General features: G+C 41.3%; 1 long non-coding RNA gene across 2 annotated transcripts in view; it reads right to left on the bottom strand.

The window, feature by feature from the left end:
- Positions 1–21,049, bottom strand: part of LOC147342048 (uncharacterized) — a 40,882-nt gene extending 19,833 nt beyond the window's left edge. Inside the window, exons 1-3 of one of the 2 annotated variants that reach the window (XR_015157502.1) lie at positions 19,896–21,049; positions 19,414–19,525; positions 19,025–19,124 (exon numbers count right to left, since the gene is read on the bottom strand). This is a non-coding gene — a long non-coding RNA (uncharacterized LOC147342048). The remainder of the gene's footprint in view (positions 1–19,024; positions 19,125–19,413; positions 19,526–19,895) is intronic. The other variant, XR_015157501.1, reaches the window with a different exon arrangement.
- Between the last annotated feature and the right edge of the window lie 112 nt (positions 21,050–21,161).

Here is a 21,161-nt window from a genome sequence, read left to right as displayed (position 1 = left end):
CACTGACACAGCCAGCTTGTCTTCTTGGGGAGGCCAGTATAAAAAATCATTACATGGGGACTTCCCTGGTGGTCCGGTGGCTAAGACTCTGAGCTCCCAATGCTGGGTGCCCAAGTTCAAGCCCTGGTCAGGGAACTAGATCCCACAAGCCACAACTAAGAGTTCGAATGCTGTCACTAAAGATTCCACATGCCAAAATGAATATGGAAGATCCCATGTGCCACAACTGAGACCCAGCACAGCCAAATAAATAATCTTTCAGGTCAGTTCAGTTCAGTCGCTCAGTCGTGTCCAACTCTTTGCAACCCCGTGAATCACAGCAGTGGAGGCCTCCTTGTCCATCACCAACTCCCAGAGCTCACTGAGACTCACGTCCATCGACTCAGTGATGCCATCCAGCCATCTCATCCTTTGTTGTCCCCTTCTCCTCCTGCCCCCATCCCTCCCAGCATCAGAGTCTTTTCCAATGAGTCAACTCTTCGCATGAGGTGGCCAAAGTACTGGAGTTTCAGCTTTAGCATCATTCCTTCCAAAGAAATCCCAGGGCTGATCTCCTTCAGAATGGACTGGTTGGATCTCTTTGCAGTCCAAGGGACTCTCAAGAGTCTTCTCCAACACCACAGTTCAAAAGCATCAATTCTTTGGCACTCAGCCTTCTTCACAGTCCACCTCTCACATCCATACATGACCACAGGAAAAACCATAGCCTTGACTAGACGGACCTTTGTTGGCAAAGTCATGTCTCTGCTTTTGAATATGCTATCTAGGTTGGTCATAACTTTCCTTCCAAGGAGTAAGCATCTTTTAATTTCATGGCTAAAATCACCATCTGCAGTGACTTCGGAGCCCAAAAATATAAAGTCTGACACTGTTTCCACTGTTTCCCCATCTATTTCCCATGAAGTGATGGGACCGGAAGCCATGATCGTAGTTTTCTGAATGTTGAGCTTTAAGCCAACTTTTTCACTCTCCTCTTTCACCTTCATCAAGAGGCTTTTGAGTTCCTCTTCACTTTCTGCCATAAGGGTGGTGTCATCTCCATATCTGAGGTTATTGATATTTCTCCCAGCAATCTTGATTCCAGCTTGCGTTTCTTCCAGTCCAGCATTTCTCATGATGTACTCTGCATAGAAGTTCAGTAAACAGGGTGACAATATACAGCCTTGACAAACTCCTTTTCCTATTTGGAACCAGTCTGTTGTTCCATGTCCAGTTCTAACTGTTGCTTCCTGACCTGCATACAGATTTCTCAAGAGGCAGGTCAGGTGGTCTGGAATTCCCATCTCTTTCAGAATTTTCCACAGTTTATTGTGATCCACACAGTCAAAGGCTTTGGCAGAGTCAATAAAGCAGAAATAGATGTTTTTCTGGAACTCTCTTGCTTTTTCCATGATCCAGCAGATGTTGGCAATTTGGTCTCTGGTTCCTCTGCGTTTTCTAAAACCAGCTTGAACATCAGGAAGTTCACGGTTCACATATTGCTGAAGCCTGGCTTGGAGAATTTTGAGCATTACTTTACTAGCATGTGAGATGAGTGCATATTTAGGTTGGTGAAAAAGTAATTGCGGTTTCAGACCATGAATGTTAAATCATTATAACTAGGTTCAAACACATCTTTATTAATCAAAATAGGAACCATTACAATCAACACATTTTTGCCAATGAGAAATGTTTGTTTATTCCTGTAATGTAAAAATCCATGCTTCATATTACAGGGCAGCAATGGAGAAACAGACATAGAGAACAGACTTACGGATATGGGGAGAGAGGAGGAAAGGGTAAGATGTATGGAAAGAGCAAGGTGGAAACTTACATTCCCATATGTAAAATAGATAGCCAAGGGGAATTTGCTGTGTGGCTCAGGAAACTCAAACAGGGGCTCTGTATCAACCTGGAGGGTTGGGATGGGGAGGAAATGGGAGGGAGTTGCAAGAGGGAGGAGATATATGTATACCTATGCTCTTCAAGAAAATCAGAGATACCAAAGGAATATTTCATGCAAAGATGGGCTCGATAAAAGACAGAAATGGTATGGACCTAACAGAAGCAGAAGATATTAAGAAGAGATGGCAAGAATACACAGAAAAACTGTACAAAAAAGATCTTCACGACCCAGATAATCACGATGGTGTGATTACTGACCTAGAACCAGACATCCTGGAATGTGAAGTCAAGTGGACCTTAGAAAGCATCACTATGAACAAAGCTAGTGGAGGTGATAGAATTCCAGTTGAGCTATTCCAAATCCTGAAAGATGATGCTGTGAAAGTGCTGCACTCAATATGCCAGCAAATTTGGAAAACTCAGCAGTGGCCACAGGACTGGAAAAGGTCAGTTTTCATTCCAATCCCAAAGAAAGGCAATGCCAAAGAATGCTCAAACTACCGCACAATTGCACTCATCTCACACGCTAGTAAAGTAGTGCTCAAAATTCTCCAAGCCAGGCTTCAGCAATATGTGAACCGTGAACTTCCTGATGTTCAAGCTGGTTTTAGAAAACGCAGAGGAACCAGAGATCAAATTGCCAACATCTGCTGGATCATGGAAAAAGCAAGAGAGTTCCAGAAAAACATCTATTTCTGCTTTATTGACTCTGCCAAAGCCTTTGACTGTGTGGATCACAATAAACTGTGGAAAATTCTGAAAGAGATGGGAATTCCAGACCACCTGACCTGCCTCTTGAGAAATCTGTATGTAGGTCAGGAAGCAACAGTTAGAATTGGACATGGAACAACAGACTGGTTCCAAATAGGAAAAGGAGTTCATCAAGGCTGTATATTGTCACCCTGTTTATTTAACTTCTATGCAGAGTACATCATGAGATACCCTGGACTGGAAGAAACACAAGCTGGAATCAAGATTGCTGGGAGAAATATCAATAACCTCAGATATGGAGATGACACCACCCTTATGGCAGAAAGTGAAGAGGAACTCAAAAGCCTCTTGATGAAGGTGAAAGAGGAGAGTGAAAAAGTTGGCTTAAAGCTCAACATTCAGAAAACTACGATCATGGCTTCCGGTCCCATCACTTCATGGGAAATAGATGGGGAAACAGTGGAAACAGTGTCAGACTTTATTTTTGGGGCTCCAAAATCACTACAGATGGTCACTGCAGCCATGAAATTAAAAGATGCTTACTCCTTGGAAGGAAAGTTATGACCAACCTAGATAGCATATTCAAAAGCAGAGACATGACTTTGCCAACAAAGGTTCGTCTAGTCAAGGCTATGGTTTTTCCAGGGGTCATGTATGGATGTGAGAGTTGGACTGAAGAAAGCTGAGCACCAAAGAATTGATGCTGTTGAACCGTGTTGTTGGAGAAGACTCTTGAGAGTCCCTTGGACTGCAAAGAGATCCAACCAGTCCATTCTGAAGGAGATCAGCCCTGGGATTTCTTTGGAAGGAATGATGCTAAAGCTGAAACTCCAATACTTTGGCCACCTCATGCGAAGAGTTGACTCATTGGAAAAGACTCTGTTGCTGGGAGGGATTGGGGGCAAGAGGAGAAGGGGACAACAGAGGATGAGATGGCTGGATGGCATCACTGAGTCGATGGCCGTGAGTCTCAGTGAGCTCCGGGAGTTGGTGATGGACAGGGAGGCCTCCACTGCTGTGATTCATGGGGTCGCAAAGAGACACAACTGAGCGACTGATCTGATCTGATCTGATCTGATGGCTGGTTCATATTGAGGTTTGACAGAAAATAACAAAATTCTGTAAAGAAATTATCCTTCAATAGAAAAATAAATTCAAAAAATAAAAATCCATGCTTCAGGATTTGACGAGCTCTTGGAAAGCATTTTTTTGCCTCCTGCTGCTTGTGGAAGCATTTTCCCTGCAAAAAATTTCGAGGTGCTTGAAGAAGTAGTAATCAGTTGGCAAGAGTTCAGGTGAATATGGCGGTTGAGGCAAAATTTCATAGCCGAATTCATCCAACTTTTGAAGCGTTGGTTGTGCAACATGCAGTCCGGCATTGTTGTGAAGAAGAATTGCGTTCATTCTGTCTATCAGTGCTGGCTGCAGGCCTTGAAGTTTGTGGTGTATCTCATCGATTTGCTGAACATACTTCTCAGAAGTAATGGTTTCCCTGGCATTCAGAAAGCTGTAGTGGATCAGACAGGCAGCAGACCACCAAATAGTGATCATGACCTTTTTTTGATGCAAATTTGGTTTTGGAACGTGCTTTGGAGCTTCTTCTCAGTTCAACCACTGAGCTAGTCATCACTGGTTGCGTAAAATCCACTTTTCATCACATACCACAATTTGATTGAGAAATGGTTCACTGTTGTTGCGTACAATAAGAGATGATACTTCAAAAGGCTGATTTATTTGATTTTCAGTCAGCTCATGAGGCACCCATTTATCAAGCTTTTTCACCTTTCCAATTTTCTTCAAATGCTGAACAACAGTAGAATGGTTGGCACTGAGTTCTTTAGCAAGTTCTCGCGCAGTTGTAAGAAAATCAGCTTCGATGATCCTCTCAATTGGTCATTGTCAACTTCTGATGGCCAGCCACTGCACTCCTCATCTTCAAGGCTCTCGTCTCCTTTACAAAAGTTCTTGAACCACCACCATACTGTCCATTTGTTAGCAGTTCCTGGGCCAAATGCGTTGTTGATGTTGCAAGTTATCTCTGCTGCTTTATAACCCATTTTGAATTCGAATAAGAAAATTGCCCAAATTTGCTTTTTGTCTAACATCATTTCCCTAGTCTAAAATAAATACGATATAAACAGCAAGTGATGTCATTAGCAAAAAAATAAAGTGAGAAATGCACATTAAAATGGTGTATAATATAACCATATTTATTTAAGAATGTAGTCCAATATCAAACAACAAAGTTCAACAATCCAAAACTGCGATGACTTTTGCACCAACCTAATCAATAAATATGTAGTTTTTAAAAAAGAAAGAAATTATTACATGTATGACTGGGTCTTGCTGACCCACACGCTTTGATTCACACTGCATTTTCAGCCAAAATGTACTCACTATTTGAACCATCTAGCCTCCATGGAAGGGGAAGAAAAGCAACTATAGAGTTAGGTTATTCTATCATACTGAAGCCTTAATTTCTTTTCTCAACAAGTGAATTTAGGCAAATTACAATTGTAGCAGGAAGAACTGAAGGTTTCCTAGTCGAGGTTATGGCATAGCACATTTATGGCTGAAGCAGGCTTCCTTTCCACATCCTTGGCTTTTATCTGATATTGAATTCATCCCCTGGCTTGTGCTGGCAAACTGGAGGTACCCCAGTGATAGAGCGATGTAGGCTGGGATTCAACGTAGCTGCAGATAAGCCACAGTTGAGTATGACACATATTCTACTACCAGGAGAGACAGGAAGATGCTTCTAGAGTGCCTTGTGTGTAAAACAGCAGGTTAGTGAGAGAACTCTCACAGCTTAATAGCTGCCTAGGGGGACTTGCATAAATAACAATTGCTAGATGTGGGGTTGTGTTAGCCACAGAGGTCAGAAAGTCAATAATATAACTTTGGTTGTTGACACCTTCTGGCCTGGTCTGAGAAAAACCAGGACTTAGAAAAGAGCTGAGATCTCTCTGCATAATGCCGCCACCCCCAGTCCCCGCTCCCCCATATTTCTTCCTCTAATTCAAAGCTTCAGGCCCTGTGAGCTTTTGCCACTATTTTACACAATAATATAGTGGTTCATGGCACTAATCTATCAGTATCTTGCAGTTGTTTTGCTGGATAGAAACGTAAACATTTTTTTGAAGGTCACTAATGTTCTGAAGGAGATGGGAATACCAGACCAGCTGGCCTGCCTCTTGAGAAATTTGTACGCAGGTCAGGAAGCAACAGTTAGAACTGGACGTGGAACAACAGACTGGTTCCAAATAGGAAAAGGAGTACGTCAAGGCTGTATAATGTCACCCTGCTTATTTAACTTATATGCAGAGTACATCATGAGAAACGCTGGACTGGAAGAAACACAAGCTGGAATCAAGATTGCCAGGAGAAATATCAATAACCTCAGATATGCAGATGACACCACTTTTATGGCACAAAGTGAAGAGGAACTAAAAAGCCTCTTGATGAAGGTGAAAGAGGAGAGTGAAAAAGTTGGCTTAAAGCTCAACATTCAGAAAACTACGATCATGGCATCTGGTCCCATCACTTCATGGGAAATAGATGGGGAAACAGTGGAAACAGTGTCAGACTTTATTTTTGGGGGCTCCAAAATCACTACAGATGGTCACTGCAGCCATGAAATTAAAAGATGCTTACTCCTTGGAAGGAAAGTTATGACCAACCTAGATAGCATATTCAAAAGCAGAGACATGACTTTGCCAACAAAGGTCCGTCTAGTCAAGGCTATGGTTTTTCCAGTGGTCATGTATGGATGTGAGAGTTGGATTGTGAAGAAAGCTGAGCGCCAAAGAATTGATGCTTTTGAACTGTGGTGTTGGAGAAGACTCTTGAGAGTCCCTTGGACTGCAAGGAGATCCAACCAGTCCATTCTGAAGGAGATCAGCCCAGGGATTTCTTTGGAAGGAATGATGCTAAAGCTGAAACTCCAGTACTTTGGCCACCTCATGCGAAGAGTTGACTCATTGGAAAAGACTCTGATACTGGGAGGGATTGGGGGCAAGAGGAGAAGGGGACGACAGAGGATGAGATGGCTGGATGGCATCACTGACTCGATGGACGTGAGTCTGGGTGAACTCCAGGAGTTGGTGATGGACAGACAGGCCTGGCATGCTGTGATTCATGGGGTCGCAAAGAGTCGGACACGACTGAGCGACTGAACTGAACTGAACTGAACTGAATATCTAATTCATGACTAAACTTAGAAAATGAAGCTACATCTTGCACTGTGTCTGTCTAAATATGTCTTGGTATGTCTTTGTCTCTGGGTAATATTTTTGAGGTTTTTGTAAATGAGCTCTATTCAACTGGCTTAAAAAAGATAAGCGCTTACAAATCAAATAATTCTAAATTAAACAATAAATTCCAGGTTCATGTGAACTGGGAAATATTCAGTATAAAATACCTAATATTAATGTTTGTTTGTTGACCTATCTAATATAGACATGTCTTAGAGTAGTTAGCATTAAGTAGAATATTTTCATTGTACCTAGGTTTAATATAAGTTAAATATTATATCTGTTACAAGTTTCTCAATAAGGAAATTACCTCGAGTGAAGAAACTTCTAAAAAATGTAAATGAGATATGAGCTTTTATATACACTCTAATAAGAATAATTATTCTTTAGAAATAGCTGTCTAAAATAGTCTCTCCAGATTGGCATAACTTAAATTTCTAAGGGTTGTGCTAAGTGTGCTAAGTGTTGGAAGTCTATTGAATAGTTAGGTCATTTCCAAGTAAAATAAGATTTTGAAACATTTACTGCTAAACACTAATTTCCTTTTACAGAGAAACGAAAGAGATTTGGGACTATAAACGAATAATGTTTGGTGCCATCCTAAAATGTTCTAAGAAAGCAAGGGTTTTAGAAATTATCACTGGCATTTATACTCACCAATCTATAAAATGCTAATACAAAAGTTAGTTCTTGGTTGCTAAATGAAAGTAGGAAGTGTGTTTTCAGTATAAAAAACAAAAAAAGAAAGAAAAAGGTGTGGAAAATACAAAAGAGTTATGCATGATCAGGATTTTTTAAAATTGGATAACAATTAGTTAGATAAATGGATTTTGTTAGAAATGACACAGCCATAAGAAAACTGGTTAGAGTCAACTAGGTCCAAGATGGCGGAGCTGTCTTTCACTAGACCTTGAGCCTTGGTATTTAGGCCTATTGTGACATATCAACAAGCTAAATGAGACACCCATCAACATTGACTAAATCTGACCAAATGCTCTAAACCCTTTTAATTGATCTTTTCGATAAAACTTCCTAAATAGAGTTCTTTTGAAGTTCTTTTGACCTATAGCTAACTTTGGGGTGCTTCAGAGGGCCCCTGAAACATCCCAAAGAGAGATATTAAACTGGGTTTATTTGGTTGGTTAAATGACATGAAAAAGATTATCAAATGAGTAATAAATCGACTCATGTTATAATGTATGGTAAAATTACTAATAAGATACCCTAGAAATTAACATTTCTTAACATTCTGATATGTCCTGGTATTCTAATAGAAAACCTGATGACTTCACAAAAGTTAACAAAAGGACTGAATGAAGCACCGAATATGCTTATAACTTTTATGGTTTCTATCTGGAAAATTACGGGTTTTCAGGGACTAGGGAAAACCTTCCTCTCAAATGAATTATGACAATACTTTGGTAAAATTAAACGTTATAAACAAAACAATTATATTTTCTCTCTGACTCCTCTAAAAATTGGAAATTCTTAGGTTTCCAGTAAGTTTATCAAATGAGTTAGGAAAGTTATCTCACGGGTACAAAAATCTCAAAAAATCTTTGAGACCTTAAAAAGGGAAGAATTCACCTAGATTTGTTAGGCAAAATCTGTGATAAGCCTTTGGTGTGAGTTTCCCAGCCCTGTTTTATTTTAAAAGTTCAGTCTGAGACTCTATAAATGTTTCAGCAAAATAAAAAGTCTATGATCAACTGTGGTTATATAAACCATCAGACCAAAATTAGTGAGAATAGACCTATTTTGCAAACAAGCTAGGCTTAATTTGGTTATATTTGATAAAAATGAGGGTAACTTTAGGGAGAAAAAGACATTTCAAAAAATATTAAATCCCAGTTTGTTAATGGAGGTCTGCATCTAGTAAGACTCATCTCTTAGATAGTTTTTTACTGTTATGTGATATTAATGTAAAACTTAATTGAATTCTTAAAGAACACCCCAAGTTTGTTTCTGAAGCTTATCTCAGTAATCTATCTTTGGATGAAGATCAGATGCCTCATGACCTGCAACCAGGACTGGAAAAAGACATAATTTAAGGAACTGGCTCCAACCTGGATGGAAGGACTTTTGTACCAGCTACTCTTAACTAGCTCATGCACAATGAAACTGAAGGGAAATTAACTCTTAGATTAATTCCCACTTCCAAAGGCCCCTACAGTGGATTGGTCTATAGAGAAGACAGCTGACCTGATCTCACCTTAAAATGATGCTCAAGCAGGAGAAACTACACTACACCAGGATGAGAAGACGATGACATCAGAGGTAGACAGCTTGCCCAAAATGCTTAACCTGATTCGTATGATCATTTATGTTTTCTTGACTTCTTAGACCTTTGCATATAAATCAAATGCTTTTCTATCAAAGGCCTGATTCTATGCTAGTTTTAGAAATCAATTCAATTGTTGGGTTTGTGGCCAATAACCTGTGTCTAGTTCTGGGCTACCTTGTTAAATTTCTCTACTACAAGACTCTAACTGGTTGGCCCTAAGAAAATTTACTTAAAAAAAAAAATTATAGTCATATTCAGGTTACTGTGATATTACTAGATGGGATCCCCTCACAAGGCCAATTAATAATGCCTGCTCTGACTCTGGCCATAAATTTGAGCTTTTTTTCTATTACTCAAGCTTTTTTTTTTTTTTTTTTTTTTTATTAAGTTTATTAAATATTTTAAAAAAAAATCACATGCTCCCCATCCTGAACCCTCCTCCCTCCCAACCTCCCCATACCATCCCCCTGGGCCTTCCCAGCGCACCAGCCCCAAGCATCCAGCATCGTGCACTGAACCTGGACTGGCATCTCGTTTCATACATGACATTTCACATGTTTCAATGACATTCTCCCAAATCTTCCCACCCTCTCCCACAGAGTCCATAAGACTGTTCTATACATCAGTGTCTCTTTTGCTGTCTCGTACACAGGGTTATCGTTACCATCTTTCTAAATTCCATATACATGCGTTAGTATACTGTATTTATGTTTTTCCTTCTGGCTTACTTCACTCTGTATAATAGTCTCCAGTTTCATCCACCTCATTAAAACTGATTCAAATGTATTCTTTTTAATGGCTGAGTAATACTCCATTGTGTATATGTACCACAGCTTTCTTATCCATTCATCTGCTGATGGACATCTAGGTTGCTTCCATGTCCTGGCTATTATAAACAGTGCTGCGATGAACATTGGGGTACACGTGTCTCTTTCCCTTCTGGTTTCCTCAGTGTGTATGCCCAGCAGTGGGATTGCTGGATCATAAGGCAGTTCTATTTCCAGTTTTTTAAGGAATCTCCACACTGTTCTCCATAGTGGCTGCACTAATTTGCATTCCCACCAACAGTGTAAGAGGGTTCCCTTTTCTCCACACCCTCTCCAGCATTTATTATTTGTAGACTTTTGGATCGCAGCCATTCTGACTGGTGTGAAATGGTACCTCATAGTGGTTTTGATTTGCATTTCTCTGATAAAGAGTGATGTTGAACATCTTTTCAAGTGTTTGTTAGCCATCTGTATGTCTTCTTTGGAGAAATGTCTATTTAGATCTTTGGCCCATTTTTTGATTGGGTCATTTATTTTTCTGGAGTTGAGCTGTAGGAGTTGCTTGTATATTTTTGAGATTAGTTGTTTGTCGGTTGCTTCATTTGCTATTATTTTCTCCCATTCTGAAGGCTGTCTTTTCACCTTGCTAATAGTTTCCTTTGATGTGCAGAAGCTTTTAAGTTTAATTAGGTCCCATTTGTTTATTTTTGCTTTTATTTCCAATATTCTGGGAGGTGGGTCATAGAGGATCCTGCTGTGATGTATGTCAGAGACTGTTTTGCCTATGTTCTCCTCTAGGAGTTTTATAGTTTCTGGTCTTATGTTGAGATCTTTAATCCATTTTGAGTTTATTTTTGTATATGGTGTTAGAAAGTGTTCTAGTTTCATTCTTTTACAAGTGGTTGACCAGATTTCCCAGCACCACTTGTTAAAGAGATTGTCTTTAATCCACTGTATATTCTTGCCTCCTTTGTCAAAGATAAGGTGTCCATATGTGCGTGGATTTATCTCTGGGCTTTCTATTTTGTTCCATTGATCTATATTTCTGTCTTTGTGCCAGTACCATACTGTCTTGATAACTGTGGCTTTGTAGTAGAGCCTGAAGTCAGGTAGGTTGATTCCTCCAGTTCCATTTTTCTTTCTCAAGATCGCTTTGGCTATTCGAGGTTTTTTGTATTTCCATACAAATTGTGAAATTATTTGTTCTAGCTCTGTGAAGAATACTGTTGGTAGCTTGAAAGGGATTGCATTGAATCTATAAATTGCTTTGGGTAGTATACTCATTTTCACTATATTGATTCTTCCAATCCATGAACATGGTATATTTCTCCATCTATTAGTGTCCTCTTTGATTTCTTTCACCAGTGTTTTATAGTTTTCTATATATAGGTCTTTAGTTTCTTTAGGTAGATATATTCCTAAGTATTTTATTCTCTTCGTTGCAATGGTGAATGGAATTGTTTCCTTAATTTCTCTTTCTGTTTTCTCATTATTAGTGTATAGGAATGCAAGGGATTTCTGTGTGTTGATTTTATATCCTGCAACTTTACTATAATCATTGATTAGTTCTAGTAATTTTCTGGTGGAGTCTTTAGGGTTTTCTATGTAGAGGATCATGTCATCTGCAAATAGTGAGAGTTTTACTTCTTCTTTTCCAATTTGGATTCCTTTTATTTCTTTTTCTGCTCTGATTGCTGTAGCCAAAACTTCCAAAACTATGTTGAATAGTAATGGTGAAAGTGGGCACCCTTGTCTTGTTCCTGACTTTAGAGGAAATGCTTTCAATTTTTCACCATTGAGGATAATGTTTGCTGTGGGTTTGTCATATATAGCTTTTATTATGTTGAGGTATGTTCCTTCTATTCCTGCTTTCTGGAGAGTTTTTATCATAAATGGGTGTTGAATTTTGTCAAAGGCTTTCTCTGCATCTATTGAGATAATCATATGGTTTTTGTTTTTCAATTTGTTAATGTGGTGTATTACATTGATTGATTTGCGGATATTGAAGAATCCTTGCATCCCTGGGATAAAGCCCACTTGGTCATGGTGTATGATCTTTTTAATGTGTTGTTGGATTCTGATTGCTAGAATTTTGTTTAGGATTTTTGCATCTGTGTTCATCAGTGATATTGGCCTATAGTTTTCTTTTTTTGTGGCATCTTTGTCAGGTTTTGGTATTAGGGTGATGGTGGCCTCATAGAATGAGTTTGGAAGTTTACCTTCCTCTGCAATTTTCTGGAAGAGTTTGAGCAGGATAGGTGTTAGCTCTTCTCTAAATTTTTGGTAGAATTCAGCTGTGAAGCCGTCTGGACCTGGGCTTTTGTTTGCTGGAAGATTTTTGATTACAGTTTCAATTTCCATGCTTGTGATGGGTCTGTTAAGGTTTTCTATTTCTTCCTGGTCGAGTTTTGGAAAGTTGTACTTTTCTAAGAATTTGTCCATTTCTTCCTCGTTGTCCATTTTATTGGCATATAATTGTTGATAATAGTCTCTTATGATCCTTTGTATTTCTATATTGTCTGTTGTGATCTCTCCACTGTCATTTCTAATTTTATTGATTTGATTTTTCTCCCTTTGTTTCTTGATGAGTCTGGCTAATGGTTTGTCAATTTTATTTATCCTTTCAAAGAACCAGCTTTTGGCTTTGTTGATTTTTGCTATGGTCTCTTTTGTTTCTTTTGCATTTATTTCTGCTCTAATTTTTAAGATTTCTTTCCTTCTACTAACCCTGGGGTTCTTCATTTCTTCCTTTTCTAGTTGTTTGAGGTGTAGAGTTAGGTTATTTATTTGACTTTTTTCTTGTTTCTTGAGGTGTGCCTGTATTGCTATGAACTTTCCCCTTAGGACTGCTTTTACTGTGTCCCACAGGTTTTGGGTTGTTGTGTTTTCATTTTCATTCGTTTCTATGCAAATTTTGATTTCTTTTTTGATTTCTTCTGTGATTTGTTGGTTATTCAGCAGCGTGTTGTTCAGCCTCCATATGTTGGAATTTTTAATAGTTTTTCTCCTGTAATTGAGATCTAATCTTACTGCATTGTGGTCAGAAAAGATGCTTGGAATGATTTCTATTTTTTTGAATTTACCAAGGCTAGCTTTATGGCCCAGGATGTGATCTATCCTGGAGAAGGTTCCATGTGCGCTTGAGAAAAAGGTGAAATTCATTGTTTTGGGATGAAATGTCCTATAGATATCAATTAGGTCTAACTGGTCTATTGTATCGTTTAAAGTTTGTGTTTCCTTATTAATTTTCTGTTTAGTTGATCTATCCATAGGTGTGAGTGGGGTATTAAAGTCTCCCACTATTATTGTGTTATTGTTAATTTCTCCTTTCATACTTGTTAGCATTTGTCTTACATACTGCGATGCTCCCGTGTTGGGTGCATATATATTTATAATTGTTATATCTTCTTCTTGGATTGATCCTTTGATCATTATGTAGTGACCTTCTTTGTCTCTTTTCACAGCCTTTGTTTTAAAGTCTATTTTATCTGATATGAGTATTGCTACTCCTGCTTTCTTTTGGTCCCTATTTGCATGGAAAATCTTTTTCCAGCCCTTCACTTTCAGTCTGTATGTGTCCCCTGTTTTGAGGTGGGTCTCCTGTAGACAACATATGTAGGGGTCTTGTTTTTGTATCCATTCAACCAGTCTTTGTCTTTTGGTTGGGGCATTCAACCCATTTACGTTTAAGGTAATTACTGATAAGTATGATCCCGTTGCCATTTACTTTATTGTTTGGGGTTCGAATTTATACACCATTTTTGTGTTTCCTGTCTAGAGAATATCCTTTAGTATTTGTTGTAGAGCTGGTTTAGTGGTGCAGAATTCTCTCAGCTTTTGCTTATCTGAGAAGCTTTTGATTTCTCCTTCATACTTGAATGAAATCCTTGCTGGGTACAATAATCTGGGCTGTAGGTTATTTTCTTTCATCATTTTAAGTATGTCTTGCCATTCCCTCCTGGCTTGAAGAGTTTCTATTGAAAGATCAGCTGTTATCCTTATGGGAATTCCCTTGTGTGTTATTTGTTGTTTTTCCCTTGCTGCTTTTAATATTTGTTCTTTGTGTTTGATCTTTGTTAATTTGAGTAATATGTGTCTTGGGGTGTTTCGCCTTGGGTTTATCCTGTTTGGGATTCTCTGGGTTTCTTGGACTTGGGTGATTATTTCCTTCCCCAGTTTAGGGAAGTTTTCAACTATTATCTCCTCAAGTATTTTCTCATGGTCTTTCTTTTTGTCTTCTTCTTCTGGAACCCCTATGATTCGAATGTTGTAGCGTTTAATATTGTCCTGGAGGTCTCTGAGATTGTCCTCATTTCTTTTAATTCGTTTTTCTTTTATTCTCTCTGATTCATTTATTTTTACCATTCTATCTTCTAATTCACTAATCCTATCTTCTGCCTCTGTTATTCTACTATTTGTTGCCTCCAGAGTGTTTTTAATTTCATTTATTGCATTATTCATTGTATATTGACTCTTTTTTATTTCTTCTAGGTCCTTGTTAAACCTTTCTTGCATCTTCTCAATCCTTGTCTCCAAGCTATTTATCTGTGATTCCATTTTAATTTCTAGATTTTGGATCAATTTCACTATCATTATTCGGAATTCTTTATCAGGTAGATTCCCTATCTCTTCCTCTTTTGTTTGGTTTGGTGGGCATTTATCCTGTTCCTTTATCTGCTGGCTATTCCTCTGTCTCTTCATCTTGTTTAAATTGCTGAGTATGGGGTGTCCTTTCTGTATTCTGGCAGTTTGTGGAGTTCTCTTTATTGTGGCTATTCCTCACTGTGTGTGGGTTTGTACAGGTGGCTTGTCAAGGTTTCCTGGTTAGGGAAGCTTGTGTCAGTGTTCTGATGGGTGGAACTGTATTTCTTCTCTTTGTTCAGTCGCGCTGTGGGGAGGGAGGGAGGGATGCTGCAAGCAAATAACACTGGCGTGCGCTCGCAGTGCCTCAGCCACACTGGGTCTGCCCCCGCTCACTGCGCGTGTAGCCTCCCTGCCCACACTGCTCGGGCTCTAGGTTGTTCCGCCGGGAACAATCCGAGGCTGGCCCTGGGTTGCATGTACCTCCCAGGTCCAAGCCGCTCAGGTTCAGGCACTCGGATAGTCCTCAGAGGCGCAGACTCAGTTGGGCCTGAGTATTGTGCTCTTCCCAGGTCCGAGCAGCTCAAGTGATGAGGTGTTTGGCGAGCGCCAATGCTGCGACTTATCGCCTCCCCGCCACTCGGTTATCTGGGCGCAAAACCGGCGCACCTTCTTAGGCAGATGTTAACCGTCCAGACCCCCAAGAAGTTTTAGTTAGCAAAGAAGCCTGCTTACAGTTTTATAGATAATGTCTCTCTGGGGCTGCGATTGCCCCCTTCCGGCTCTGGCTGCCTATCACCGGAGGGGGAAGGTCTGCCGCCGGCTATCTCTGTTCAATTCTTTGTTCCGTGCGCGGGCCTGGCGGTCTTAGGTTGGGGCTGGCTTTTCGCGTAGTAGATATCCCACAGTCTGGTTTGTTAACCCAAATTATTTTGCTCAGATAGTGCTCAGGGTATTCAGGCCAGATTCTTACTCTAAGCGATGCAGCCCGCGCTGCGCCTCCCTGCCCAGCCCCCGCTTATTAATGGCGCCTGCAGGCGTCTGCGCTGCTTCTCCACTGGGGGAGTTACCGTAGGACTCGCAATCTTCGAGTTTTAATTGTTTATTTATTTTTTCTTCCTGTTATGTTGCCCTCTGTGCTTCCAAAGCTCGGCACAGATTCGGCAGTGAGAAGGTTTCCTGGTGTTTGGAAACTTCTCTCTTTTTAAGACTCCCTTCCCGGGACGGAGCTCCGTCCCTCCCTCTTTTGTCTCTTTTTTTGTCTTTTATATTTTTTCCTACCTCCTTTCGAAGAGTTGGATTGCTTTTCTGGGTGCCTGATGTCCTCTGCCGGCATTCAGAAGTTGTTTTGTGGAATTTACTCGACGTTTAAATGCTCTTTTGATGAATTTGTGGGGGAGAAAGTGTTCTCTCTGTCCTACTCCTCCGCCATCTTCTGAAGCTCTCCCTATTACTCAAGCTTGATCAGAGCAACAAGAAAAGTTTCAGCAAAGGAGGAAAAAAATCTCCCACAATTATGGGATGGATTTATATAGATAACACCAGGCTATGGTAATTTAGGTTTAAAGTCTCCTCTGTGTTGGAAACAATTAAATCATACTAAGGACAAATCAGTCTAGTAACACTAGAAAACGGGGCTATGTGCCTTATAGACGGTGCCAATATATAATTTCCCTGGAAGATAAAAATTCTACAGAACAGACTAAAGTCAGATGACCTGAGATATACTGGGCTACATCTAATGGAAGCTCTTAACTTAAGTCTTACTTGTGACTTTACTAATACTGCTGGCTATGTTATTTGTATTTCACCTGTTTTACAAAATTGCTGTTTCTTACACTGTCAAATGTGTGTCTGAGGCCTCCAATAGAATAATATATAGTCCCATATGAGATCGATGATGGTAACAGTGTAACTCTAGATATGGGAAGAAGCAACAAGAGGGAATATTTTCCTGGACCAAGAAGCTAGCAGAGCACCTAGGTGGTCCAGAGAATTTTGGATACCGTTTTATGGCCTAGTCCAGTAACAGCACATTGAGTGGCCTGTCAACAAAATCTTTGCCAAACCTGAGAATGGACATTCTCAGCACCATGGGATAAAATGGTCATGAAATGCCCCCCTCAAAATCATGGTCAAGTTTATGAGCAAAAAGGGGCTCTGCCAACTGAAGACTGACACTTGCCATCTACATCTACAAAGATTAAACCATGGCCGCTGCAACTGCTGACTTTCAACGCCCCTGAAAGGAGTTCAGGGTGAAAATCAGGAATGAGGCACTCTGTGCTCTGGGAAAAACTGGCAGAACAGGCCTTCAGATAGTTAGATCTTTTCAGGAGAAGATTTTATGAGTCCCAATTCTTGCACCTTCTCATACCTAGAGAAACACTGACGTCATTAATGGTGAAGTCTGCTTTGGCCATTAGAGTAGCTATGGTTCAGGTATCTCGAGAAATAACTAGGTGATGCTATGGGTGTACTTTCAGATTAGACCTTGTATTGCTAAACGCTTGAGTTTTCTGAGTCGTGTCAGGCTTGGATGCCACCATTCTCAAAACAGTGTCTGCTGGAAGCTAGTAGCTGTGACCTTACTTCTTATAAAACTAGGCAACTGGCTACCTGTCTCCCTGAAGTGCCAGGTCCAGACTGGGTTTTAGGCCTACTCTTCTAAAAAGAAATGAGATTTATTTTGTCTTCTAAATTCCAGTCATCACTCCTCCAACTACTTCTAATTGGGTCTGTTACACCAAAATGGCAGACCAAGGGATTGAGATTTTAATCATACAAGACTCAGATCTAGAACTTGGAACTCAGAAATACTTCCAATTCAGTGTCTATACTCCAAGCTGAGCCAGTCCTATGCTCCATTTTGACAGGAAGTTATCACAGTCATAGCTGCCTAGTTGCCTAAATTAAAACTGAGTAGAACTCTGTGGGGCTCTGGAGTAGAGATCAGTTCTGTGTTCTCCATTTCTTGTCTGTAGGATATAGGCTTCATTCAGCCTCCTTGACCTTCCCTGAGTTCCAAAGGGTGCATTCAAAAGATTGCTAATCAGGGAAGCAAGGGGATACAAAAACAGGAGAAACAATCAAAGGTTGGTACAGCCTCCAGACAGAGTCCTGGTTCCTACTCGAAGAAATATGCACAACAATGTCTTTGCACCCCCACCCAGGTGGAGGATGGTGACTTCAGACTGAACACAAGATTCCTGGAGCACAGGTCTGTTGCCTCACCACCAACCAATCAAAAAGGGTCACAAACCCTGCAACCCTCACCCCAAATGTTGCCTTCTGTTTCCGGGGACCAGAGATGACCATCCTGTTAGGTCTCCTGTTTGGCCCTTGTCTATTTCATCTCTGAGAGGGGCCAACAGTTTCAAACTAAATTGCTGTTACTAAAAGGGTGGAAGCTGGTTTCAGATGTGGAACACCCCAACTTAGATCAGGGAGAGAGAGAGACTTCTGCTCTGCTAGGCAGGCCTACGCCCATGCACAGCAGGAAGAAGTTACAGGAGGAAGAGACCTCCGCCCTAATTCCCAAGAAGTCTCTCAGGGGGGAGTTGTTACGGGAAGCACACTGATTGAAACCGCCCACCCTGGCCAGGCACCATAGTAACCATTTGCATGAGTTGTTCTATGGCAGGAGATCCTGATAAGGAATAGGGAACTAATAAGCCACCACCAACCGAAAGAGTTCAGGAAAGGTAAAGGAGACACCATGTGTCCGTCCACTTCCCAGAATCCCTCTCGCTAGCATCCATCTTGGCTGAGCGATGCGTGCACCACCAGGAAAAACTCTGAATTAGAATGATTGGCCAAAGACCACCCGGAAACTAATCCCATCACCATAAAACCCGAGACTGTGAGCCACGTAGCAGAGCAGTTCTCCTGGGTTCCCTTACCCTACTGCTCTCCACCCGGGTGCCCTTTCCCAGTAAAATCTCTTGCTTTGTCAGCACATGTGTCTCCTCGGGACAATTCATTTCCGAGTGTTAGACAAGAGCCCAGTTTCGGGCCCTGGAAGGGGTCCACCTTCCTGCAACATTTGCAACAGATGGCCAAAGTATTGGAGCTTCAGCATCAGTCCTTCCAATGAATATTCGGGGTTTATTTCCTTTATGATTGACTGGTTTGATCTTGCTTTCCAAGGAACTCTCAAGAGTCTTTTCCAGCACCACAGCTCAAAAGCATCAAATTTTCGGAGCTCAGCCTTCTTTATTGCCCAACTTTCACATTCATACTTCACAATTGGGAAAACCATAGCTTTGACTATACAGATCTTTGTAGGCAAAGTAGGTTTGTCATAGCTTTTCTTCCCAGGAGCAAGCATCTTTTAATTTCATGGCTGCAGTCACCTTCCGCAGTGACTTTGGAGCCCAAGAAAATAAAATCTGTCACTGTTTCCACTTTTTCCCCTTCCGTAAAGTGATGGGTCAGGATGCCATGATCTTAATTTCTATTTGGATAAAATGTAAACTTCTATTTGAAGGTGGCTATGGTAACAGTATGGAGAAGGCAATGGCAACCCACTCCAGTACTCTTACCTGGAAAATCCCATGGACGAAGGAGCCTGGTGGGCTGCAGTCCATGGGGTCCCTAAGAGTTGGACACGACTGAGCGACTTCACTCTCACTTTTCACTTTCCTGCATTGGAGAAGGAAATGGCAACCCACTCCAGTGTTTTTGCCTGGAGAATCCCAGGGACGGGGGAGCCTCGTGGGCTGACGTCTCTGGGGTCACACAAAGTCGGACACGACTGAAGTGACTTAGCAGCAGCAGCAGCATGGTAACAGTAATCTAGGGAGGCTGGGTAGTGGGGAACATTGGTGAATGGTTCGATCATCTGGATGGGGGTGGGGGTGTCAGAGCCTTTAAGGCTCTGGGACAAAGAGGAGTTTAAGTGTCAAACACACACACAAAAAATTGTACTTACGGTTGAAGGAATTTAATAGCTGGGATCCTGAGGCTCAGAGGAAGGGTTTCAGACTCTTCAGTGAACCGCAGGCAGAGAACCAGACCAATTACAGAGGTTATCTTTCTGATCTCTATCAAATGTTAAGGGGTGAGACAATTAAAGGGAAGAAAATAACTAGCAAGTCTGCGAAACATCCCAGGCAGAGGAAGGACTTCAGCTCGTGAACTGGGGCTTTTTAATTTTCAATTACAAAACCTTGACGCATCATTTCTCGCCACCCACCCCACCAGCGGGCCTCACTGCTGAGGTCCAGCCCCGGCTGATCCAGGGTATTCGAAGGGGAGACGGAGTCGGCGACTATTTACATATTTATCAAAGATATAAAGAGTAATAGAATGAGGATAGCTCAGTAGGAAAATTCAGTGGAGAAAAGAAGCTGAGTAGCTTGGTTTACGCCGGAGACCAATAAAACTTCAAGACAAGAAGTTTGCACCACTTACGTAGGCCGCAGGCGTCCTTCCGTTCTCCCGAAGGAGAGGAGACACTGAGGCCTCCCCGGTCGGATCTTAGAAGCCCAGGCATAATTAGTAAGCATGGTGGGTTCCGCGCTCCAGATGGAGACTCAGCTGGAAGTTAAAGGGAAGAATGACATGGGGAGACCAAGCGTTGGTGAGCAAGGCCCGTAGCTATATTTTTAACAGGGGTTTTTATACCCTAAGCTACACATAGAGGATAATAGGGGATGCAAAGTCAGCAGTTTTTGATCCTTATCAAAAACCAGGGTTTCTTTCCTGCAAATTTATCGTATACAAATGGTTTAGGTGATTTACATCATCTTCTGGTCAGAAGGCCTATTAACATTTTATGACTCTTGACAAAGACTTATCAACCGTAAGACTTATTTTCTCTAAGAGTAATTATTTTAAGGTTTGGCGCCATCTTCCAAAGATAAAATTGCATTCCTATAGGGCTGTGTAATGGGTTTACAACAAAGGAAAGAATTTATTACTTTAAGGGTCTAAAGTTACTAACACCAAGGCCACTACTTATTTTTTCTACATACCAACTATATTAATTAATACACATTCAAGGATACAATTCAGGGGATATGAAAACTTGGCAACAAGCATTGGCTCATCAATGAAATCTTTTACTAGTTTTATTCTGACAGTTTCTAACTCTCTGAGAGGCTCTAAGCTATTTGAATATCTTAAGCTTCCCGTGCCTCTCGAGGCTGGGAGACTGTAAACAATAGTATGCATAGCTGTAGGAGTCCGGGTAAATTTGTCAGGCGAGTTAGAGAGCCATCTGAGGGGTTTGGATTTAAACACTCCGAATTGCCCAGGAACTTTATTAATTGGAGCTGGAAGTTAACTCTTTGACAGAGAGAGCGAGATGGTGGTGGGGGACAGCCCCCAGTAAAGTCAGAGGTGAGAGCACAAAGCAATAAAGTAGGCAGACTCTGGTTTTTGGGGGGAAGATGCTCGAGAATATCCAGGGGGACTCCTGAGGCTCGATCCCGCCTTTGCGTATGCCGAGCCTTCTTCCTCATGACCTTTGTCACGAGTTGAATGCCTCACCGGCTCCCGGCACCTCACACCGAGGAGGAGGAGTTTCCCGCATCCCAATAGGAAGCTCGCGTGGGCGGGGAGGCCAGCATAGCTCCAGCCCCAGGAGACGGGAGGCGGGAGTCCAGCGCGCGCTGGCTACGAGGGCAGGAGTCCTTGCTCCCCCGCCGCGCGTTGAGGCCTTGCGGTAATTCAGCG

This window comes from Bos grunniens, chromosome 29, assembly GCF_055505025.1.
Source record: "Bos grunniens cultivar Pamir isolate PY7600 chromosome 29, Bosgru_T2T1.0, whole genome shotgun sequence".
Lineage (NCBI taxonomy): Eukaryota > Metazoa > Chordata > Mammalia > Artiodactyla > Bovidae > Bos > Bos grunniens.
This window is presented reverse-complemented; position numbering and strand designations above follow the sequence as displayed.